Source organism: Vicugna pacos, chromosome 4 (genome assembly GCF_048564905.1).
Source record: "Vicugna pacos chromosome 4, VicPac4, whole genome shotgun sequence".
NCBI lineage: Eukaryota > Metazoa > Chordata > Mammalia > Artiodactyla > Camelidae > Vicugna > Vicugna pacos.
This window is the reverse complement of record NC_132990.1, coordinates 18,753,292-18,779,299: the sequence shown is the minus strand read 5'-3', so window position 1 is coordinate 18,779,299 and position 26,008 is coordinate 18,753,292. Positions and strand designations below refer to the sequence as shown.

The following is a 26,008-nucleotide window of genomic DNA, read 5'->3' as shown; positions in this document are numbered from 1 at the left end:
ATTCACTGAGTCACCTTCTCCAAAAGTCAAAATGCAAGGGCATTATACAAATTATCTCAATGGTTTAAGTCACAGATATCCTGGTAGGTACAAGGAAAGTAATCTAGTAGTAAAGTATGACTTCTGCCACTTCACTGGAAAATCTTCATCTATCTATCTATCTATCTAGGTGGATATACTGTTACCTCTTCTCTAAAGAATATGGAAATAAGAATTGCTTATTTCACTGTAATAGTCAACAATAGTAATATTTATCAAGAATTTACTATGTACCAGGCACTGTTCTAATGTTTAAAATAAATTAATGCACTGAATCCTCTGAAAAGTATTATGCATAGATCCCATCATTAGTCTTATTTTAAACATGAAAAACTAAGACAAAGAATGGTTAAATACCTTCCAAATGTAGCGTAGCCAGTAAATGATAGAGCTGATATTTGAGCTTGTGTGAGCTAGAATCTATTTTTTTTAATTGAAATACAGTCAGTTTACAATATTGTATCAATTTCTGGTGTACAGCATAATGTTTCAGTCATACATATACATACACTATTCCTTTTCATATTCTTTTTCATTACAGGTTACTGCAAGGTATTGAATATAGTTCCCTGTGCTATACAGTAGAAACTTGTTTATCTATGTTGCACATAGTAGTTAGTATCTGCAAATCTCAAACTCCCAACTTATCCCTTCTCACCCCCTTACTCTTAACTAGTGTTGTATGCTACCCTTCAGTGACTGTGGTAGACAAGTAGACACATTATAAAGTTCATCCACAATGATTTGTAAACTTACATAATCTTCTTTCATGAGCGCAAGACCTGTGACTTGCTTCTAATCAATAGAAAATGACAGAAGTGATAGGATGTCACTCTCGTGATGATGTTGCATTACATAAGACACTGTCTTAGCAGACTGGACCAAGAGACTTCTTTGTTGACTTCAAGTAAGTAAGCTGGTATGATGTGAACTGTCTATGGAGAAGCTCCACATGGAAGGAGATTGTAGATAACCTCTAGGAATTTATGGCCTCAGTCCTACAACCAAAAGGAACTAAATTCTGCGAACAACTATTTTATTTTGAAAGAGACAATGAGCTTTAGAGGTGTCCAGTGAACACCTTGAGTGCAGCCTATTAGACCCTCAGCAATGAACCAAGTTAAGCTGTACCCAGACTTCTGACCCAAAGAAACTGTGAAATAACAGATGTGTATTGCTTAAACCACTATTTGTGGTAATTTCTAATGCAGCAATGGAAAACAAATACAGCAATGTGCATGTAATGACGCTTTCCTCTTCTAGGCTGTATTTCCTTTCTGTTGTTCCCATCGCCATATGAGCTTTTATTTCTTTCACTGTTTTTATTGTTATTGTTACATTATTATCATCATAATGATGTTAATAACAATAAGGCATTAAACAGTCCTATAACAAAGCTGAAAAACACTAATTCTCTATTCTTTTTCACACAGCCGTATGTTTTTCAGCACAAAAATTCTTAGGAAATGAGTTTAAAAGAAAGCAAAATAGAAATAAACACACTTTATGGCACTAAAACTTTTGAATTCAAGTTTATCTTGAAGGTACCTAAGAGGAAAAAAGTGTACTTTGAAAATACAGTCTGTGACAGTGCGAGAGTGCCCCAAATAGTTGGACAAATAAGAAACCCACAGAAAACTAACACCTGTATTATATACAGAAAGGGTCGTCTGCCAGCATCAACAAATTGATGGCTTATATAGGGCATTTCTTAGTGAGAGTGGATGTGGGGATGGGAGCATGTCACCTTTTTAGTTAATAATGTTGAGCAGTGAGCATATTCAAATGTCTTGGCTCTGAAGATAGTGCCACTTAATGAGTGTAATCATGGCACACAACATATTGCCTCAACTCAGGAATGCATATGCAACACACAACCTCAAGTTCTCAATAGCTTTAAAGAGCCCTCAGAAACTACAGCTGGTCACCTCATCTCTGATCCTCCCAGACACGTATAAAGTATGCTGGGGTTAGGTGTGTGCATGCATGCATATTTTATCACCATTTTCCCCAACACATTTTATTTGTATAACCTCCTTGTGTATCACCCATTTCCATTAACCTTGTATCTCATTCTTAGCCCAAAGGTGGCAGTTTAAAACAAACCTTCTTATATAATGTATGGATAAGTCCATACAAATAACTTGTAATGTTTAATTAAAATAAATTGTTATCAACAGACATCATCTTTCGACAACCATGTATCAGGAGCTTTATCTGTTGAAAATTAACTGTAAGGTTGACTTGACTTTTAAAGGCAGTATGTGAGTTTCTCATTAGCCTTATTATCATTTCTGAATCATAAATATGTAAATGATGAGTTTCACACGGGAGATTTAATTCTGCACTCTTATTTCTGATTAGCTAGAAATACACTCTGGTTCTGTCAGATAATTGGTAACACTGCACACCAATAAGGCATTTCCCTACGCTTCATCGGAGGCAGTTGAAATTAAAGAAGGCAGGGCTGTTACATTTTTGACAGTTTTGTAACACCAACTTGTTAAAGTTTTAACTCAGCCATTAATATAGTCCATGAATTATTAATACAATTTTTATGTCAAGATTCTTTTTTAAAGTTGAGATCTAAGGCTAAAGTAAAATGCTCTGGGAAAGAGAATGCTTTCATTTTATGTCATATTTTTTAGAACATTCTATGCTATCAATAACACCAATGCAGTTTGAGTACAAGGGGAAAAAAATGTATTGACCACTTACTGTGAACCATCTGTATTCCCTAGCTCAAATGCCAAAATATTTGTAAATCTTTAAATGTTTGGCACTAGACAAACTTTTATTACTTTAATATATGATGTTTTTTATTGAATATAGGTTTTTTGCTAATAGGAATTGCACAAGAGGAAAACGTTATTATTAATTTTTCCCAAGTTGCCTAATCAGTCTAGATGTAAGAGTTTCAGTTTACTTCAACGTAGAGAAATCTAAACAGTTTTTATTCATAAGGAATCCATTTTTTTCCCCTGACAGGTTGATGTTTATACTCCCAACAAGAAAATGAACTCTGATGGGTAAGAAGTAACTCTCTTTATCTGTACTCTGTCTTCCATTGAATGTCTGTTTACTAAATAGAGAAATAAGTTGCCACTGAAAGAAAAATACTGTTTCAAAGTATGCTACCCATAATCTCTGGTGGAAATTTATCAGAACTTATTTTTGTATTTAACACCTGGCCATACTTAAACCTACTAGACAAATTAGTTAAAGGTACTCAATCTTTGGTTGGCTATTATCATATTTCTGTTTCAGAAATTAACATCAATATATTCATAAAGACTTGTGCTGTATATGGTCATAGGAACTCTCAAAACAATTGTGTTTTATTTAAAAGTTTCTTATGGGATGTCTTCTTTATTATCATCTTTATAATGAATGAAATTCAAGGTATGGATTGATTAAGAATTTGAGTAGATAAACTAAAAAGGTCTCCCAAACGTTCTCCTTCCAATAGACAGCATTTGTGTTAACATTGATATTGCCATCATTCAACCTCATTCTTCATAGCGACTTCTCTTGATTTTCACCACTTTCTTCCAGAGCTGATCACTACACAGCATCTCTTCAGAAAATTAATTTTCTATTTTGAATGCAAAACAAAAAGTATTCCAATCTCAATTAAAATACTAATGTTTAAAAATCAAGGCATGTTTTTCTAGCATGAGTTCATTTTATTTTCAATAAAACATATAATTGTATTTTTAAGAAGAAGGGTACATTTAGGGTTGAATGAAGAACCTGTAGTATAGGTAAAAGATCATGCAGTCATTCTTACAGTGCTTCATTCTGGCCTCTTTAAATCCAGTTAATTCACAGGTGATTTTTCAGCATAAGTAAGTTTTCCCTTAAAAAGATAAGTGAGCTATTACATAGGAAACAAGATTTGGTGTGAAATTTAATTCCAATTGTCAGCACACACAATTGAATGCAGTACATTATCCTCAATCAGCCTTGTACTCATGTGCATCCACACATTTGTTGATTCTACAGTAAGTTATGAAACAAAACAAAAATAGCAGAAAATGTGCAAAATTGAGAGATGGCTAAAAGTGTAGAATGCTATATTCAAGACATGTAAATCAATCATATGAGAACTAAATAAAAAACAAGACATCCAAACCAAGTAGTAAAATTTCCTCAGAGACAGGAGTGTGACTGTTAGATGTGAAGGAATAGTTCTATGACTATGAAAATAGAATTCTAGACATTCTTGGTAATTAGAAATGAATGCTCACTGCTGATCTGAGAACTGAGCTCAGGTGCACTTATCTTCACACATGAACCAGCTATATAACATAGAGTAAAATGAGAAATGAGCTATCAATTCCCAACTCAATTATCAACCATCATGAGCTGAACAGTAAGGCAGCATAATACTGCAATTAACCATGTGGACTGTGGGCCCAAATAAACCTAAATTCAAATTCTGGCTTCACCATTACCTGGGCACAATATCTTTGAATCTCAGTGTCCTTATTAATAAGACAGAGAAATAAGGTCTACTTCATATGTTCTTAATAGGATTAAGTGAGATAATTCTAAGGCTTGTTACATAATAAACATATTCACTGGTTAATATGAGACTTTTTGCTTTAATTTCCTTTTCCTGATTATCAAAGGAATACTTGTAAAAAAAAAAAAGAAATACTTGTAAAAATTCAAACAGAATCTCTCATATGTATACATATGAACTATATATACCTTGAAATTAGCCTAAAATCTTACCCTTTAAAGAAAAGCAGTATTGACAGTTTTGTGTATAGTTTCCCAGATTTATTTTTTTCACACTGACTAGTCTAAGTAATTCACTTTTGGAAGGCATTGCTCTGAAGGGTAGAAAATTTTAAGAAATTATTTATGTTGGGATTTCAGGAGGATTCAAAAATAGCACTACTTTTCCCATCATAGGGATTGACTCAATTGAATAGTAAACCACAAGAGCAAATCAGTCAGAATCCATACAGCTTTTTTGGTGTTAAAGTTGGTATTGCCTAAACAATAAACACTTGTTTATTCTATTTGGTACCGTCTTTCATTCTCAAAAGTTTCTGAGTATGGACAACAAAATATACCGTCACCCCAGCTGAAATTCACATGGATGAATGTCACCTAGATATGGGACATTATTTGACTTTCTAATAAGAAATGCCACAATTAAACAGACATATCTATCCAGTCATAGGCAGTCCTGTATCACCACAGGTCTTCCCAGGTAGTGGGGCTCATTCTGACCACTTCTAGCAAGGAGGAGCAGAGCACAATGCTTCCTGCTGTTCTCCTGGCTCTTTACAGAAATGGGGCAGAAAGGCTGTGTGATGCATGCCCTGCATGCTCTCCTAACCTACCAATCTGGTAACTCATTCACCATCTATAGGTAGAAGTAAAAGCTTGGGCAAGAGCTCAGGTGTGTTCTACTATTGGATGGTAATGTAGAAACACAAGGTCAAGGAAAGAAGTGACTGCCTCCTGAAAAAATGAATCTGGCTTTCTGTCTTAGACAGGTCACTTGGTAAAAGCCTGAAGGAGCCTAAAAGTTGGCTCCCATTGCATTTTCCAATGTGACCTTAGTTTTATTATATTACTATATTGAAGAAATGGAAAATTTGGAAACATAAAATAAAAATCACCAACAATCCAATGACTACAATATGTGTGTGTGTGTGTGTCTGTGTCTGTGTGTGTCTGTGTGTGTGTATCCTTCTGGTCTTTTTTCAATATAAATACAGTTAGATAGATGGAAAGAAAGGATAAACTGTAGGTGTGTACCTTCCTTTACCTAAAAACACTTGAGGATTTGTCCTTTGATTTAATGCCCATTTTGATGATAATTCAAGGGACTTTTTGGAATATAACAGGATCCCAGATAAATGAGGGTCCGGCCAAGGTAGTACGTAGAGGACCAAGCACCTGAAACTTGTTGCCCAGATTGTTTATTGGGTACTAATATTTATGAAATGTGGTTATACTAGTAAGTGGAAGTTAATCATGTCTCCCTGAAGAGACTACGTAACAGTAAGGCACAAAAGCTGAAGGCACCACAAATCTGTTAGCATCCCTGAACTGAGGCAGTTGATACCCAAACAGTCTAGAATTTGTGCCTATGCAGATTGCAAATGCAAAGTGGATGAAGTGGATGGGACATGCAGAAGTCTCATGGAAGAGAATTAGACCTCAACTCCATTATTGAGTTATCCCTTGTTTTGGTTTTCTATTGCTGTGTACAAAATTTAGTGGTTTAGTTCAGAACCATTTGTTTGCTGTCTGGACCTGGTAGGAAGAAAGCCCAACTTTTCTCCTTGTGGCATCAGCCTGGACAGCTCTACTGGGGCTGGAGTATTGACTTTCTCATGGCTGATGCTAATGTTCCCAGGAAACTCAGCTGGGGCTGTGACCTTGGCACCTTAACTCACTATATGAAGCTATCCATGCAGCTCCTTAGCAGTTGGGTTGCAGTAGGGCAAAAGCATAAGCTGCCAAGTTTTTATGATGCTTAGATTCAAAAACCCAGAACATCAGTAAGCAGTTAAAAGTTCAGCCCAATTCAGGGAGAAAGTATATGGCTCCACCTCTTGACTGGAGGGATGTACATAGAGGGAAGGAAATAATTTGGGGGGTGAGAGGAGAATCTTTGGTTTCTCAGTAGACAGTGTTTACTACATTGCCTGCTTTGTGTCCTGTCTCACACAGGGTAATCTTGGTGCTGGAGGAACCAAATCTTATCTTATGAATCTGGTTGCCAAAGCAAAACCAAGACCATTGCTGTTGGCTGAATAGATTGGGTGTTGTAGTAGATATATTTTCTTGAATACATTGATGTCGGCACATATATGCTGGTATAGCATTTCATTTGCTTAATATTATATTTTGAGCAATCCCCTCTGTCATCAGATGTTTTCCGAAACATGATGTATAGGTTCTGGATGAAGTATTAAGATTTCTTGACCATTGTTAGTTAGATATTTTGCATGCTTTTACTTTTTTTTATAAGTATTCAATGATGCTATTGTTATATAAATATTGCTGCATACTTGGGTTATAGAAATCCCCAGAAGTAGGATTGCCGGGTCAAATATGTTTAAAGTTTGTGAATCAGTTTGACAAAATGTCTCCCAGAAATATTTTACATTTTATTGCCTTTTTCAACCAATCTTGGATTTATAATTTAAAAATTCTTGTCAGTACTTGCAAATGCCATCTCATTTGTTTTAGTTTGTGTTTTTCCTGCTGCCTCAAATGTTGTATTGCTTGTTAAGCACATTTATTTTCTCTAAACTTCTTTCATCTTTTCCAAATATGATAAGGCTGTCATTTGTCTTCACTTTATTCTAGAAGATAACCTTCTAAATTTTAAAAGTCAATGATATATATAACACAAGGTGAGTTTACAGTACAAGCATCTTGTATATCATGGTCCCCTCCTGGCCTGCCTTTCCCTTCCCTTATCTCACAGGTAAACACCTACACTTTCTGTAAAATTCAGCTCAACTGTCATCCTACCTGGGCTGCTTACCTGAATTCTCTGAGTTAGAGTGTGAACTTCTTTCTGTGCCCCCATTGTGTTTCACGCATACTATTACAGAATTTCCATAGCATACTTTAACTATTCCTTTCCATTACCAGACTGAGATTTTTCATTAAAATTCAACAAAATTTTGATGCCTACATTATGACAAGTAGCATGCTAAATACTTAGGTTGCAAAGGTAAGAAGTTATTGTCTCTTATTTATGGGTGAAATAGACACCATATCTCACCATATCTTTTTCTTGTATCTTCCACAGTGCTGTCCTTGAATATAGTAATAGTAATTATATAAAATGTTGTTCAATATTGAAATAAATGAATTAACAGAAAATAAAACTAGAAATAAAAATAACCCAGTCTCAGGCCATTTTCAGGGAGATGTCTGAGAGAAAAGTCCTTTTCTAAAAGATTTAACAAAGAATTGTAGGCAAGCCTGGATGAGTGTGGATTAGCCTATGGAGTTTTTAAATGTTTTCTTCAATGAGTATTTTTATCTCCTCAAGCATAATTATTAGGCATCACAAACAAGACAAAATGAAGATTTGCTTTCATCTTCCATTATTTTCATTTAAAAAATCACAAAGCATCAGGGGACCTTTCTTTCTGTCTTGCTGGTTAGATGCTTCTATTCCCTGCCGCTATTAGTCCCAAGGATAAAAATGTGAAGTTTCTATAAATGACTGTCAATTTTATTTAGAAATCCAAAGTTTCAAACTGACACCAAGTCAGGCAACTCCAAATGTTATTGAACTTCACCCTCATATGTATACCTTCAGGGGAATTTTCTTGCACAAGAAAAGAAAAAGTAGCAGCAGACAATTGTTTTCTAAAGCACAAAATGATTTCCCTTGCTACAAGTGTCACCTATGCGATGACAACAATTTCAAAACAGGTATTTTAGTTTTCCATTTTGTTTTTGTTAAATCAGTCCTCAGAAGAGGTAAATAGTTTTTCGGTATGTTAGATAAACTTATCTTTCTTTCTTTATCTATTCAGTTATATTACTTAATTTCTGCACAGCCTGCCACAATGCACTAAAGCACCTGGGAATAATTAAAATATTAAGGATGACTATATAGAATAGTAAGAATACAGATGAAGTAATATTTTCATCTGGGTTAAATAAATAAATTTTGTTGTCCTATATTGTAAGCAAGAATAATATGGTCAAAGTGTGAAAAAGCAATAATTTATAGAAAAAGTCATAGGGAAGAGAAGCAATGAAGGAGCAAAAAGAAAGTCTAAAGGGCTTTAAAAGGCAAATTGAAATCATAATAGAAATGTAGCTATGAGGACGCTATGGCGTTTCTGAAATAGTGGCACATCTTGGAGTTATATGGAAGCTATTAGAGCTTCAAAACAAGTTTAATAACAGAGGAATAACTTTGAAATTCCTTCTGAAAAATTTTAATGTGTTCATATCCATTTACAATATTCTCTATTTGAGTCTGCTGAGATTTTAAATTGTTTTGATAGAAAAGCAGATAAAATACGCTCATAATATCATACAATAATATACTGTCACTCCTTCCAGCTAGGGTTGCTGGACCTCAACCTTTAAGGTTGTTTTTTTTTTTCCAATATATGTTTATTTTTATTGAAGTATTGTTGTGTCAGTTTCTGATGTACAGCATAATGCTTCAACCTTTAAGTTTTTTCTAGCTCTACTCTCAGTATAATCAGAATGGACATAATAGATCCTTCCCAACCAGCTGTTTGGGAACTACATATCCTGAGTCTCTGGCTTTTGATTTGACTCTGAGCTTGTCTTTCAAGTCTATAAGTGAAATTAGGCAGTGTTCCTCAGACACCATCTTTATTTTGTGCTTCAGTTTGGATAACTGGGTTTCTTCTCTTTACTTTAGTCCCTGTTTTCATCATCTGAGAAATTCATCTGGCTCCTAGCCAAATACTGGAGCCCTGCTACCAGCCGACAGACCAACCCTTGCCTGGTGTTTTATGTTATCTTTATTTACCATGTTGCACTGGCTTGTTTTGTCCACTATGAGCCAGCACTGAAGGGCATTGTAAGAATCAGCCAGCTCTGTGAAATCCATTTCTGTGAGCACTAAAAGCCTGCTGTTTGAACCTAGAAAGAGGAATCATACTTTACCTGAAACTCATTTTTTTTTGTTTATGGGCTAATCTGTCTGTATTTTTTGGACACCTGAATTATGTTACCGGCTATATTTTCCACCTTTTGATAGCTGTTAGAAAAATTTAGCATCTACTTCTATCAATTATGCAGGACCACACAACCAATATTTGTTCACAGTAATCTCATCCCTGGTGCTCTCTACTGAGTTCATCTCCCCAAAGTCCAGAAAAGCTCACCTAATTATTTTCAGTTTGCTTATATCTTGCTGAATAAAGTGTATTTTTATAAGCTGTCTATAGTTTTGGAGAGGAAAGAAGGGATAAAATGGATAAGTACTACAGAAACACTGCTTCCTGTTCCAGCCTGCAAACCATGTAATGACCGTTACGTCAGGGAGAAAGCGCCCCAGTCCACACTGTCCTGACATTCTCCTCTGACTGCTGGTTTTCAGAACCTATACATGGGTGTGTGTCCACAGTATCCACCCGAGGATACAGGGGAGTATAGTCTCGGATCTAAGTCTTCTCATTCCGGTCTGTATTGCTGAAGATGACTTGTAAAAAACAAAGTAAGATAGTCTAATCTTTCATCCGTAAGTCTTTGGATATAATCAGCTTCCAAAGCATCCTTCTCACCTGTTAAAAATCTCATTTTTAAAGTTCTTAAAAGAGATACATTCTACTACCTTCTTCAATAATTCACTTCAGTGTACAGGATAGTCCAAGGTTAGGAAATCCTATTTGTATCTAACCTTATTGAAGCTTTATTGCTTTACATTAAGATTATTGTTAAGGCTCAAGGGTGAAAGAGAAGATCTATTTGTTCAATGATTGATCATTAAACATAATTCCAGGTCTAAGCATTTTAAGAATATTCAACTGATGTATTCTTTAAGTTTTAAATAGGTCATTAAACATCCATCAGGCAATGCATATGGAGAAGTACATATAGGGTTAGCTAGTATTATTTTTATTGACTGTCAGTTATCTTGCATAACACTTACATGTATGAATTTATATAATCCTCTATAAAACTTCATGAGATGGAAGCCATTATTATCCCTGTAGTGCAGATCCGTAGAAACAGATATTTAGGAATCATCTTATGGTCACAATCACCTTCAAGTGATGGAGACAGAATCCACAGTCGGGACATCTGACACCAGAACCCATATGTGCTGTACTGCCTCTGAACTCCAGGACCTATGCCAGGAGCCAAATGTCCCCAATCTTTGTAGAAGTCTTTTTTTTTTATTTACTTATCATCCTCTAAATAATGAAAATTTTACTAAAACAATATCTAATCCAGTACTGCATATTTTATATATAATTTAAATATTTTGATTTAATTAATGCTATTATAACTGCACAATTTTCTTATTTTCAGTGCAAGAGGACAGTGTTTTAGTTTCAGGCTTGTGTGAGCTTGCCTAGACCTGCCTGCAAAATAATTGTGATCTCGTTTCTATTGATAGGGGGGAAAATATTTCCCACCTTCCATACTTCTGAACTTGAGGACTGCTAATAAATGAATAATATTCATAATTTATAAATTAAGAATCTAGTTCTATTTTACATAAAACTGGTGAGGACTATCCTTAAAACTATCAGTTATCATTATAGCAATTATTTTGATGTGATGATATCATCATATCAACTATCATATCACAATTCTTCATTTTCAACAGTAATTTTTCCAGCACTACAAAATCATAGATCTAAGTCCTTATAATATATTGTCTCATTTATTGCACCTATGAATTCTATGACTGGGGAGAATTATTAGCCCTATTTTACAGATGAGAAAAATCAAGACTCAGAAAAGTTAAGTAACTGGCTTAAGCTGCCTTATTTAGTTCTGAAGCAGGATCAGAATATCTTTTGCCAAGTCTGTCTTAACAAGAAAGAGCAAGGTTTATGATAGGGGCCTCAGAATCCAAATCATGTGGTCCAAGTGTAATTATTTACAAACACACAATACTTGTCAGACACTCACAGCATGATTACCCCTTTGTAACAAAGTTTATTAAAATACTTTGTAATCTCTCTCTAAACCAGTTTTGCAAACCAATCAACAAAAAGAACAGTGAAGTATGACCCCCTTGGCCACCAGGGGGAGCAAGGTCCAGCACAGTCATTAGTCATGTTCTGAAGTCAGCAGGCCTTTTCTTGTTTGTGTAACTGTGATGGTATGTGGAAAGGGAAAACCTCTCAGGAAAAGCATAGAGTAAATCTAAGGGGTTTTGTAAATCAAAGGTCAACATCCCTTTGAACTACCCCTGGTGGTAAATGTATGTCTTTGAGTTATGAAACTTGATCGAGGACTGACAGAATGTGATAAAAAGAAATCAAAGAAATGAAACCTCTACTTACTCTACACTATTTTCAGTGTTATAAAAATTTGAAAGTGTCTGGCAGAGCGGTTAGCCACAAGGGTTTTTAAGGTATTGATTTCTGGGAGACCATTTCTCTTGATAGACAGCCTGCATTTTAATGATGACCACTTCTAAAGGTGATCTTGCCTGTTTTCATGTCAAGTCATGCAAATTGCATAGAGTAGGGTATGTATGCCCAGCCAGCAAGGCAGATGTGGATTCACCTTTGTGTATCTTTCTTTCTGTAAGCACTGTTTATATATCTAAAATTTATGTGAAAACTTGTTTCCTTGGAGGTATAATGCAGCTGTTCTCCTATACCTGGGTCAGTTTTGTTTGAATCTTTCCGTTGTCATGCAGATTGTCAGCATGGTCCACAATTACAAAGAGTCTCTGATTGTAAAATAAAATAATAAAAAGAAAAATCAGTAGGAGAGTGCCTGGGGTGAATATATAATGCATTTAAAGTGTGAAGCTGTCCATTTAACCCTTAACAATATTCATTTTCTTCACAGTGTGCAAACCTTGTCAGTAGTTTGAAAAGCTATGAATTTAAATAACCTTAAGCAGCCTGAGAAATGAATAATTTGATAGGTATATCTGGCAGATGGTTGAAATATCTAAGTTCTTTTTTCTTTTTTCCGTAAGAATATACTGTAGTGTTTCTGCCAAACTTAGGTTGTAAGAAATCACAAAAATCAAACAATAAATGCTCCATATTTGCAAACTACCAACATTAAAGTAGCATTTAAGGAAAATAGTTGCCAGTCCCTTCTCCCTTGACCCTTTAGAGGAATGACCTGAAAAGCAAGAGCTTTTTTGTTTTTTCTTTTTAACATGCATTTTTTTAAGTCTGTCAAAATGAATATTTAATCTGACTAAGATTAAAATCAGTGACTTGCTGGTGCATCTCCAGCTTGTCTTTATTGTTTTGTAAAGCTTAACGCTTATTTCAATATTAATGTGGGTACTGACAGCTCCACTAACATACTTTGATTGACATCTCATTGAAGGGACTCTAGTGATCAACAGAACATATCTTTTTCCTTCTGGCTATTGTTGATGTGTGGAGACACACTCCTTATCTTGTGCAAATAGCTGAAAAATTTAGCTGAAAATAATATTGTTGACCCAGGTCAACACTCACCTTAATCAACATCCATTTATCAAAAGACAGTGTCTTTACTAGAAATATAGTCTGGATGTAGAGTACATATCCCAATAGCACCTGGTTCTGTGAAAGAGGACCCTGATACAGGGATGCCTAGGGTTGATCTCAGTCACATTCAGAGCTGAGTATGCCATAATCCACCAAAGAAACATATACCCAAGTCTCCAAAAATAACCCCAAACAGACAAAAATAACAACACGATAGCATTCTTTGAAAAGTGTCAAAGGGGGAGACTAAGTTTTTATGTAAGAATCAAAAATGTAAAAAAAAAAATATAAAAGCCTATTAATTTATTAACCAAAGGTTATATTGGCCTCCAGAGGGTATATGCAAATCAGAAATGTTTGAGGAAATTTCTGATAACAAATTCCAGTTGTTAATACGATGATTACAATTTCTTAAATACTTCATTATGTTGAGATAATAACAATAACAGCTAAAATTTTAAATATTTCAAATCAGCTTCTATACATTATTTTATTCAACCTCACATGCTGACAATGATATAGGTGCATGAAAGAGGTAAGAGAAGTCATCAGTTAATAAAGACAGGAGTTAGAGATTTTCTGATTTCTAATTCATAGTCTTTTACTACACAAAGCTACAATGTATTTGTGGGGGTTTTCAGATTTATAGTTGAAAATAAAATAAGAATCACCTCTATCAATTAAATTAAAATTTTATAGATATTTTAAGATAAATGTGTAAATGGGAAGCTGAGTTTTCAAATCTTTATGTTTGCTTTTATTGTCTTAGTTATCAGTATGTCCCTGAGTTTGTTGCTTCAAAAATTCCTTTCAGTTGGAATTCAAATTCTTCTCTGTAATCTCTTGCTAAACTGAGTAAGACAGCCACAGTTCCTGCCTGGCAAAGCTTCTGTTCTTCTGTCAGGGGAGAAACAACTTAAAGAACTGTTACAGAAGCAATCATTCAGTTATTGTGTGTTAAGTACTATGAAACAGAGTTTCACAGGTGGTTATTGGAGAGGATAAAAGGGTTTCCTCTCAAAGTTACTAAAGGGAAGAATCAGAAACTGTTTTTAGGAAGATAAAAATGTAGGTGAGATCTAAAGAATTAGCTTTGATTTAAAAAAAAATTAAAGTAGGATTTGGCCAAGGAAACACCATATACAAAGTCGTGAAGGTATTTTGTAGTGGCAAAGCGTATTTGAGGAACGTAAACAAGGCCAGTGAGCTAGAGCCCATATAATAAAAGGAGAAAAATTCAGGAGTTCAGCCTCATGCAGTTAGCAGAGACCAGGTTATTCAGGTCCTTATAAGGACAGGTTAAGGCTTTTGCTGTTTTATGCAAGGGAGTGATATTGTTCAATTTACACAGCTCGGTCCCAGTTGACTAGCGTCAACTTGCACTCCTTTGTTCCTTGAATCTTTATTCTAGCTAAACTGACCTAGCCACTACTTCTTCTTTTTTTTTTTAATTGAAGTATAGTTGATTTACAATATTATGTGAATTTCATAGCATAGTGATTTAATTTCATAGCATAGTGATTCTGTATTTTTGCAGATAATACTCCACTATAGGTTATTAAAAGATAATGGCTATAATTCCCTGTGCTCTGTGGTATATCCTCATTGCTTATTTATTTTATATATATTAGTTTGTATCTGTTAATCCCATACCTCTAATGTGTCTCCACACACATTTGTTTTCTGTATCCATCAGTGTTTCTGTTTTTCATTAATATTCACTTATTTTAATTTTTGAATTCTAAATATATGTGATATTATAGAGTATTTGTCTTTCTCTGATTTATTTCACCTAGCATAATATTTTCTAGGTCCATCCATGTTGCTGCAAATGGCAATATTTCTGTCTTCTTATGGCTGAGTAATATTCCATTGTGTACATATACCATATCTTCCTAATCCAGTCATGCTGATGGGCATTTAGTTCGCATCCATTTCTTTGCTGTTGTAAATACTGCTGCTATGAACATTGGGGTACATGTATATTTTCTAATTAGTGTTTTAATTTTTTCCAGGTATATTCCCAGGAAATGCTGGGTCATATGATAGTTCTATTTTTACTTTTTGAGGAACCTCCATACTATTTTCCATAGTGGCTGCACCAATTTACATTCCCACCAACATCATACAAGGGCTCCCTTTTCTTCACATTCTCTCCAACATTTGTAATTTTTAGAGTTTTTGATGATAACCATTTGACAAGTGCGAGGTGAATTCTCGTTGTTTTGATTTGCATTTCTCTAATAATTAGTGGTGTTGAGCATCTTTTCTTGTGACTGTTGGCCATCTGTGTGTCTTCTTTGGAAAAATATCTATTCAGGTCCTTTGCCCTTTTTATGATTAGGTAGTGGTTTTTTACATTAAGTTGTATGAACTGTTTGTATTTTTAGATATTAACCCCTTGTTGGTTGCATCATTTGCAAATATTTTCTTGTATTCAGTAGATTGTCTTTTTGTTTTGTCAATAGTTTCGTTGGCTGTCCAAAAGCTTTTAAGTTTAGTTATGTCTCACTTGTTTATTTTTTCTTTTATTTCTTTTTCTTTAGGAGACTGATCTAAGAAAATATTGCTATGATTATTTATGTCAAAGCATGTTCTGCCACATTTTCTTCTAGGAGTTTTATGGTTTCAGGTCCTACATTTAGGTCTTTAAACCATTTTGAGTTTATTTTTGCATATGATAATGAGGAAATGTTCTGATCTCATTGTTTAACATGTAGTTGTCCAGTTTTCCCAGCACCACTTGTTGAAGAGACTGTCTTTTCTCCATTGTATATTCTTGCCTCTTTTTTCATAGATCAATTGACCATAGGTGTGTAGGCTTGTTTCTGAGCTGTCTATTTTGTTCTGTTGATCTGTGTCTGTTTTTGTGTTTGTGTATGTGTGCCAATACCATGCTGTATTGATTATTATAACTTTGTAGTATAGTCTGATGTCTGGAAGGGTTATACTTTCAGCTTTGTTATTTTTTTCTAAGATTTTTTGGCTATTCAGTGTCTTTCGTGGTTCCACATGAATTTTAGGGTTATTTGTTCTAGTTCTGTGAAAAATCTGAGGGGTCTTCATTTTCTTATCTTATTTCCCTTGCCTCCATCATCTTCTTTGCTTAAAATTATCCACATTTTTTTTCCCAAAAACCTCTATTTGGAAATATAACTATGTCATCTTCTGTGAGGTTGTAAGTACTTAGCACCCTGATAAACTTTTCCCCTACTTTCTGAAACCTTATGAAACATTTCATAAGCCAAAATGGTGTAAAGCAAAGAAGCAATTACGTTAGGACTCATCTTGCTAATAAATGAATAAAATAAATCAAGATAAGCACAGCTGCTCACAGACACAGTTCAAAAGCTATGGTACCTTGATGCTGAGATGCTGAGTGTAGTTCCCTGGAAGGAGCTTGGTGATGCCACTCTCACTGCTCAGGGCATGCTGTTTCTATAATGGGTGCATGCAAAACTAACACTGAACACTATTTTTTGTTTTTGTCTTTTTTTATAAAAGCAAAAATCCTCCTCGGATTTCTTTTGGTTAGTGGAAACAGGTACTAATGTAGGTCTATCCTAAAAGAGAAGTGGCTTAAAGTGAATTTTCAGAAATCAGGGGCTACCTTCACATACTATGGATACATCACTGATAGGGAGGGAAAAAACTTTTTCCTCTGTCCTTCTAGGTTCAGTACCTGGGGCCCTGCAAATTGAACTGACGAAAGGCAGATTAACAGGAGGCAAATGGTTATTTCATGTATATATGAGGCTAATAAGAAGGATATTAAAAAACACCAAAGGGGCAATCAGGTCTGGAGTTTTATATACCATTTTAATAAAGGACAATAAATCTGTGAAGAAGTGACAAGAGAAAGAAAAAGGATTTTGAACTTCTAAGGACAGTAAATTGTGGGAAAACAAATATATGGGAGAAACCAATGGAAGATAAGGGTTATCTAGTCAAGTTCATGCAGGTCCATCTTGGTGCTGATTTTACATTTTTTCATAGCAATAAAACTCCTCTGGGTGAGGGGATTTATGATAGTCCTCATGTCTCAGAAGTTTCTGATGTCAGTCAGAAAAGGGAAGCTCTGAGAAGGCTTCTTTCTGCATCTGTTGATTCAAGGTAGCCTTCAGCTCAAAAGAATGTATCTGTGAAAGTGGTACTTTGGGAGTGGCAAATTATGATCCCCTTTACCACTTTGAATCATTGTGAGAGTACATCTGTGCTGCACGTTAGCCTGGATAATGAGTCTTTATAAGTAGGGAAAATTCTCCACTTCTCATTAAAAGAGATGCTGGGAAAGACTCAGAAGAAGAAAAAAGCTAAAGGATGGATCAAGATGGATGCCTGAGTACTCAGACCTATCCTTATATCCAAATTCTTAATATTAAGAATATTTATTTAAAATTAGTAAATGCTTAGAGCTGAGAAAAAGAGAATACTATTTGTGGGCCTATAATATTAGAAATCCCTAAAATATGGAAAGATATGGATCAGATTTATAAAAGTACCTATAGCCAAAAACTTAGAAGAATTGTTCTGAAAAGGTGGGAATTTTCCATAAATATTGTAAACTCAGAAAGTACAGGATAAAAGGTGTAATCAGAATCCCTGGGGAAATGTACAGGTTTATAATTTAAGAAATGGCATTTAGAACATCCTAGAAGTTCGGCCTCTTAAGGAGTGGGCAACAGAAGCATTTGCCTGTAAGTATGGGCAACTGTGCTTAAGAATCAAGGTGGTGCCCCTCGGAGATGGTTTATTCTTTATGGAGACTTTCAGAAATAATTACTAATGTACTTGAACAAAATAAAAACTAATTTTGTGTAAACTCCTTAGGGTACGCTATTTCACATTAACTACTGTCTACTTGTCAATTACAAATTACTCAATAAACTAATTCAATAATGAGTTTCAATTTATCTTGGGCCTGATACACTTCTGTAAAGTCTTTGACTTAGTGTTACAAGTAGGAGTCCAGCAAGGGCCACATCTTCATGTGTTCCTAACAATAAGAGTAAAGGTCACAGACCTTCCAATTTTTTTCTTTAAGATTTTGACTATTAGGTCATTACAATTAATAAAGTTGATCTACTTGATATATATAGAAGACAGATCACAACTGCAGAATACATATCATTTTCAAGTACATATGAAATATCTCCAAATATTTAAAATTTGCTAAGTCAAAAATTCCAGTGACGAATTCCAGTAAATTGAAATTGTTCAGAAAATGCTGTTTGACCCAAATGCATTAAGTTACAATCAGTGTAAATAGATAACCAGCAGATGCCCATATGTTAGAAATTGGAAGCTACATTTCCAAGTAATCTAGGACAATACTGGTAATCAAAATGAAACTTAGAAAATACTTTTAACTAAATGATAATCAAAGTGCACATAAATATATGTTCAAAAGGAAATTATAGCCTTAAATCTATACATTAAAAAAGAGAAAAGGCAGAAAGATAAGCTAAGCATATAACTCAAGAAGCTGGAAATACAGAACGAATCAAATACAAAGAAATTAGAAAGAAACAAGATTGAAATACTGATTAAAGAAAACAAGTATATAGTGCAAAATCAATGAATACAAGTTTGGGATATTTGAAAAGCATAATCAAATGGACTTGCTTCCACACATACTGATCAATGAAAATAGAGAGAATGTGCAAATGACAGATATTGAGAATTTTTAAAGGATGTTACTAAAAATGCTATAGGTATTAAAACTAGTACAATATGACATTATACATAACTTAATGGCAATACATTTTTGTATATATATTATTGAAGTACAGTCAGTTTACAATGTGTCAATTTCTGATGTACATCATAAATGCTTCAGTTATACATGAACATACATAGATTCCTTTCCATATTCTTTTTCATAAGTTACTACAAGATACTGACTATAGTTCCCTATGCTGTGAAGTATAAACTTTATCTTTTTTATATATAGCAGTTAGTATCAGCAAATCTCAAACTCTCATTTTATCCCTTCCCACCCGCTTCCACTTCTGGTAACCATAAGTTTGTTTTCTGTGTCTGTGAGTCTGTTTCTGTTTTGTGAATAAGTTCATTATTTTTTTTTTTTTTAAGATTCTGTCTAGATTAGTTGTCTTTTTTTTTTTTTTCAGTTTCACGTATAAGTGATATCATATGGTATTTTTTTTCTCTTTCTGGCTTACTTCACTTAAAATGACATTCTCCAGGGCAATCCATGTTGCTGCAAATGACATTATTTTATTCTTTTTGTGGCTGAGTAGTGTTCCATTGTATAAATATACCACAGCTTCTTTATCTAGTCATCTGTCAATGGACATTTAGGTTGTTTCCATGTCTTCGCTATTGTAAATAGTGCTGCTATGAACATTGGGGTGCATGTGTCTTTTTGAATTAAGGTTCCTTCTGGATATATGCCCAGGAGTGGGATTGCTGGATCATTATGGTAAGTCTATTTTTAGTCTTTTGAGAAATCTCCATTCTGTTTTACATAATGGCTGCACCAAACAACATTCCCACCAACGGTATAGGAGGGTTCTCTTTTCTTAACACCTTCTCCAGCATTTATTGTTTGTGGACTTTTGAATGATGGCCATTCTGACTGGTGTGAGGTGATACCTCATTGTAGTTTTGATTTGCATTTCTGTAATAATTAGTGACATTGAGCAATTTTTCCTGTGCCTATAGGCCATTTGTATGTCTTCATTGGAGAACTGCTTATTTAGGTCTTCTGCCCATTTTTGGATTGGCCTTTTTTTTTCTTATTAAGTTGTATGAGCTGTTTATATATTCTGGAAATTAAGCTCTTGTCAGTCTCATTTTTTGCATATATTTTCTCCCATTCCTTAGGTTGTCTTTTTGTTTTGCTTATGGTTTCCTTTACTGTGCAAAAGCTTATAAGTTTAATCAGGTCTCATTTGTTTGTTTTTGCTTTTATTTCTATTGCTTGGGTAGATTGCCCTGGGAGAACTTTAGAAGAGAAGAGTTTAACTATGGAGATACTTGTTTGGAGGACCTGACCTCTACTCTATTCCCTACAATATTATTGGTTGACTTTCTGTGATGAGAGCACGGTCATTCTGTGAGGTTTCCTTAAGTTTTACATTTTTCCTGTCATCCAGAATAGACTACATGTTTTGTGTCTGACAAAAGACTGCACTGAGTATTAATGTTCTTCATTTCATTACTTCTCCCAAGCAGTCATGTCCAAACTACTTCTAATAAGTTAAGGGGGCCCTAATCTACCCATTCTCCAAATCTAACTCTCTCCAAATTGAAAGGGATTGGTTCATTTTTTCTTGATTCAGGGAGCTCACATTTCCCCATCTGACTATGTCTTGGAAGCATACAGAATATTCTCACCAAACTATGCAGAAGTTTCTGTGGATTTTTGTACATTAATTCCATTTTTTTTCACAAGGAAAACTTCTAAAGATTTTGGGGTAAAGTTGTAACCTAACTTTGGTTTGATATGTATTGATACTCTTTGCTAGTTTTAATTTACTTTGTCTAGGCTTCCAGGTTGGAAGGAGTAGAATTTCAGATCTACTGTCTTGGTGTAGTTTACATTCAAAAGTGTAAACTCTAAAATTTTAACATTACTTATTATTTTAATGTGATATTCTTCCAAGCGTAGACCTAGTCAGTAAAAGCTGTAGAACCAAACTATATTAAATACTGTTATTCAAAATGAATAACAGAAACATAGTTTTACCCTTGAGTAATTTTTAGTCATTACTGTGACTCATTAAATCTATCCTTCTCTAGTATTTACCCAACAATGAAGAAAAGAGAGATAGAAAAAGGGGAAAAGATGCAAAGATAGAGGGTGAGGGAAATAGAAGGAGGACAACAGAGAGGAAGAAACAGAGTGAAGAAAAGGGAAAGAGGGAGAGAAATAGAAAGAGAGAGGGAGAGAGATAATGTTCAATGTTCTGACAGATTTATAATACAATTATTTTAGATGGGAAGAGCTTCTCTACCTCATTTCACAACTGAAGAATCAAAATTCTGCTGTAATCACCATGATTTTAAAGTCATTCTGCTGGTTAAAACTATGAGGTTGGAAGTGACATGATGTTTATAGCATTTGCTTGGATGTCTTACGTACGAATTGAGCCTATGTTAAAAAAAATAATATATATTCTGCATCATTTAGCAATCAAAAGAACAAGAAAAAACAAGAAAGACTATGAAAATAGCTTTGACATTCCCTTTTCCCCATTAAAAACTAGGAAAAAACAATGAAATGCACAAACAAATTTGCTTACACCCACAGACACACTTTCTCTGTCTCACACAAACACACAAACTGATCTTTTAAAATCTAGAATCAAAAAGCTAAGAGAAAAAGGAAATTGATTGAAGTATGTTGTTATAGAAGATTCACTTTTCCTCCCATATTTCAACTTAATTATTGTTTATAATAGAGTGTTGGAGAACCTGTATATATCTAAGTTACATTTTCCGGCACCAATGTAAATTATTCTTTTGTCTTAATTTAATACTTAACAACAGTATGCATTGCATTGAGACCTTGTAAAGCACAGTGTTACTTGTGAAACTTTGATCTCTAAAAAAATATCAAGATCAAAGTTTTCTGATTTGGACATAAATCTCAGCTAAAATAAAGTGATAATAGTCTAATCAAGAAAAAGCAACCTGGTACAAATACCTTTCAATTGGTGTTACTATATATGGTTGGTGCATTACTGAGTTAATTAATCATTTCTTTGAACTTCCATATTCTGCTGTCACTAAGTTAGGAGTAAATGCCAGTCACTATTCCTTTTATTTGACATTCATTTTCTGTGATAATATTTTGTAACTAGAAAGAGAAAAGAGTAAAAATTTGGCTCTGAGAAATTCAGTGCAGAGAATGTTCATGATGTAAAGAAATGCAGAGACAGGATTTAACATCTTTACTGTTCTTAGTTGGAAAATTCTCATCGTAAGTAAAGGACTGATTGGATTTGTGGTGGTTGTTTTTTGTTGAAGTTAATTTGAGTGTCAGCTGCTGTAATTAATGCAGTTATTAATGTGAAGTCGGGCAACATGAGCTTGAATCACAGCTCCTCCAATTACTAGTTACTTGAACTTGAGCCAGTTACATGACCTCTCTAAGCCACACTTGCTTCAATTTTAAAAGGGGGATGCCAGTGGTACCCATTAATAAGATGGTCATAAACATTATCAATATAACGATTGTAAAGTGTTTTCCATAGTAATTGTGCAATATTTCCTACTCATAATTAATCTATCATAGAGATTTCAAAAGTATTCATCAATGGCAGGAACTTTAAAGTTTACTCTGAGGAATTGTAAGGATGCCATACAAGAGCAGCTAAAGAGATAAGGAGACTGTCCTGAGATTCTCCATCCTCGGCTTCAGATAGGCCAGTTCCACTATTAACTTCTTTTATGCTTTTTTTTTTAAATGGAGAATTTTAAACACATTCAAAAATAGTGAGAACATTGTAATAAACCCCATGTACCCATCACCCGGCTTTACATAATTAATATTACAATATCTTTCATGTAGTGTTTTTTTTCCACAAGATTTGGCTTGCAAAGGGTTTTTTTATGCTAAATAAATAACTTTGAAAACCACTGTCTTACAGGCTAAGTACATTCTAGCAAAAAATAAAATCTTTCTTAGCCATCAATTTGAGTTAAGGCATCCAAAAGAATGCCATATATAAAAAGCATTTTAATTTTGAGACAGTTGTGTGCTTAACTTTCTCATTTCTGTCTACACACTCCCTAGATAATCCAGCCCAGCTCCAGCCCCAGCCCTGTGGCTTTAAACTCCATTGATAAGCCAGGTATCTAGATGTTATCTCTCTCACTGACCTCTCTGCCTGCATACAATATCCACGTGGATATCTCATATGCATCTCAAACATAAAAAGCACCAGTCAGAATTCTTCATTTTCTCACCCATGACCATCTGTCTCCCTTTCCCAAGAAGTGACACTGTCATTCACTCAGTTACTCAAAACAAAGCCATAGTGGTTATTTTGCTTGTCATCCTGTCTTTCTCTCTCTCCCCCCCTCACTCTCTCTTCTTTACTGTTCACATAAGACTGTTGGTGTGAGAAAAGTACATCTCATTTCTATGGACTCCTTATCATAGCCACTGCTAAGGATCCTAATGGGTCTCTACGCCTGTTCTTCTGCCCTTTTATAGTCTATTCTTAGTGCAACAACCTGAGTGATCTTTTAAAAACATAAATCAGATAGCAGCTTTTCCCTGCTCAAAATCCTCCAAGGGATTTATATTGTCCTTTAAATACAACCCAAACTCATTCCCGAGCCCTGTGTTATCTTGCCCTCCACCTCCTCCTGTGTTATTCTCCCTATTCACCAAATGCATGGCTGTTTGCCATTGTTACACTGTTCTTCACATAAGCCACCAAGCTTGTTCCTGTCTTATACGTTTGTGCTTTCTGTTCCCTGTTCCTGGAGCTCTCTTTTGTCAGATTTTAAAAGGCTTCCCTCTTCATAGTCTCTTCATATCCTACAGGTCTTTGCTTAAATAGTATCTCCTCCGAGAGTCCTTTCCATCTTACCCAATCTAAAGTCATCTCTCTCCCAGTAACTGTTTTAGGAAAAGCATGATGTATTGTCTTTACAGCACTTAATCACTGTCTGAAATGGTTTTGTTCTATTCATTTGTTTTATTTTCTCTCTTATTTTCTAGAAAGTAATCTTAGAGAGAGCAGGGACTTTGACCTTCCTGTTAAGTGAATTTATCCCTGGTGTCTAGATACTGGCTGACATAAGACATATTTGTTTTAATAATAGTAAATGAGTAAAAATATTATTCGTAGTGGAATGTAGACCACTGTCCTTGTAGGACAAAGATTGACGAATTACAGCTCCACCCATTTCTGAATGAACTTTAGTTACTCATTTTATTTCCCTGAGTCGTTTTCCCTGTCCTTGTAATGGAGACAATGACTAAGCTTCATTATTGTTGAGAAAATGACACAAAATCATATGAAGCTTATTCTCTCTTTGCCTCCACCCCAGGTCCATTTTGTACCCTTCTCCACTCTTTGCCTTGCCCAGCATCCGTGATAACGAATCATCTAGATTCATTTTCCCTTGAGCTTCTCTTTGAGATCCTACAATGAGAGGAACTTCCTCTTCCTGGCAGGCCCCCATACTTTTCCTACCTGGCTGTGGTTTCTTTGCTAGCTGACTATGGAACTGCCTGGCAGCTCTCTTCTCTTTCTAGCCCTAGACTTATCAGGCACTAGTAACTCCATTACTTTCTCTTGCCCTTTCACAGGTCGTAGCATCTTGCCCCTGTTTCTAGTGCCTGAATACCTCACGGCCCAAACCTGTGTGAATAGTCTTTTCCTTAAGTAACTTCAGCTAAAATCTTAGGTGAGTATTTGTTTCCTGCAAGGACCATGACTAACACAGATACTGTACACAGGCATTTTCTATGCTGCCTAACACATACTTTATTTCAACAAATATTGACTGCCTGCTGCATATCAGGCACTAAGCAGACACTCAGTCAACACTATTTGTATCTGACATATATACCTAAGAATCTTATGTAAATGTTTCACTTAAATAAGATAGCAAGGGTTTAGGCAAAATTAAAACTCAAACTAAAGAACCATCAAAATATGCATTGAGAAAATGTAGCAAATGATTTGTGTTCTGGTATGTTGCTGTTAGTGTTTCCATTGATTTCATACGTGTATCCTGAAAATAGAAAATTGATACATACATGCATACATACATACATAAATAGATCTACTTATGCTTGATCCTTACTCAGAGCTGTAACTTATCAAACTGCAGGTATGAGCTTATATACAAGCATAATCTACAAATGCGGTATTGAATGAGATGTGGCAAATATAATAGTGCTTTTTTAATTCTCACTTCATCAAGCAGTGCTCCCTGGTAATCAGCTCCCTGTGGGTCCATACTGTAGTGATGCTCCTACATATCCGTGGCAATTTGGCAATGGGACACTGATTCTCAAGGACTTCGAGTCTGGAATCATAGTTCTTAGGTTCAGTCCCAGCTTCACATCTTACTAGCTCTTTGACCTTGGACAAGTTACTTAAACTCTCCAAATCTCAATTTTATCACCTGTCAAAAAAGGATTAAATAAATAATTGTACCAGCTTCATAAGGCTGTTGTGAAAATAAACTGAAATAATATATGCCAAATGCTCCTCAAAAGAGCATGGTAAATTTTTGTAAAGTACTTACTACTTATGTGAATGTTATTAGTGATGCTCCTGGAATGGGGTAAGATTCTGAAAGATATGCACAGAACAACATTTAGTTGTAGATTCTTCATAGTTACCATGGCATAAGACACTTGCTATCTTTTCTGTATCAAACATTCTACAAACTGTTCTATATTATCATTTTATTTTCCTTGTAGACTGTACACACACACCTGTAAAATATATAAATATTAATTTCAGATTGTATGTAGGCACTTGGTTGACCAAGTATTGTAGATATTACCTCTGTACTAATCCAGGATAATAAGCTCTGCAGCCCCCAATGAAGTCTGTGGATAATCTAAACTAGTAGAAAAACAACCACCATTCTGAAGTGGGAAAGAAGCTGTCTGAGTGAACTTTCGTCTTCCATGAAGTCTTCAGGAAACACGACTAGATCTTTCTTTCTGTCATCACTGGTCTTCATCTCTCCCCTAGAAAGCAAAGAAAGTAAACCAGATCCAGTGCTTTTCAAAGAGTTCTGTATGAAACAGTTGTTTAGGAATGACCTAAGATCTTGCTTTGCAATACACAGGTTGC

At 34.9% G+C, this 26,008-nt stretch overlaps 1 long non-coding RNA gene across 5 annotated transcripts in view; it reads right to left on the bottom strand.

The window, feature by feature from the left end:
* Window positions 1-3,766: 3,766 nt before the first annotated feature.
* The window catches only part of LOC140695993 (uncharacterized), a 46,573-nt gene continuing 24,331 nt past the window's right edge, over window positions 3,767-26,008 (bottom strand). For 3 of the 5 annotated variants that reach the window (XR_012071894.1, XR_012071897.1, XR_012071898.1), the window contains 3 exons: window positions 25,713-25,902; window positions 25,449-25,495; window positions 25,085-25,325 (listed from right to left, as the gene is read on the bottom strand). This is a non-coding gene — a long non-coding RNA (uncharacterized lncRNA). Of the gene's footprint in view, window positions 3,899-21,879; window positions 22,033-25,084; window positions 25,326-25,448; window positions 25,496-25,712; window positions 25,903-26,008 lie in introns of those variants that run through there. The other 2 variants (XR_012071895.1, XR_012071896.1) reach the window with 2 other exon arrangements.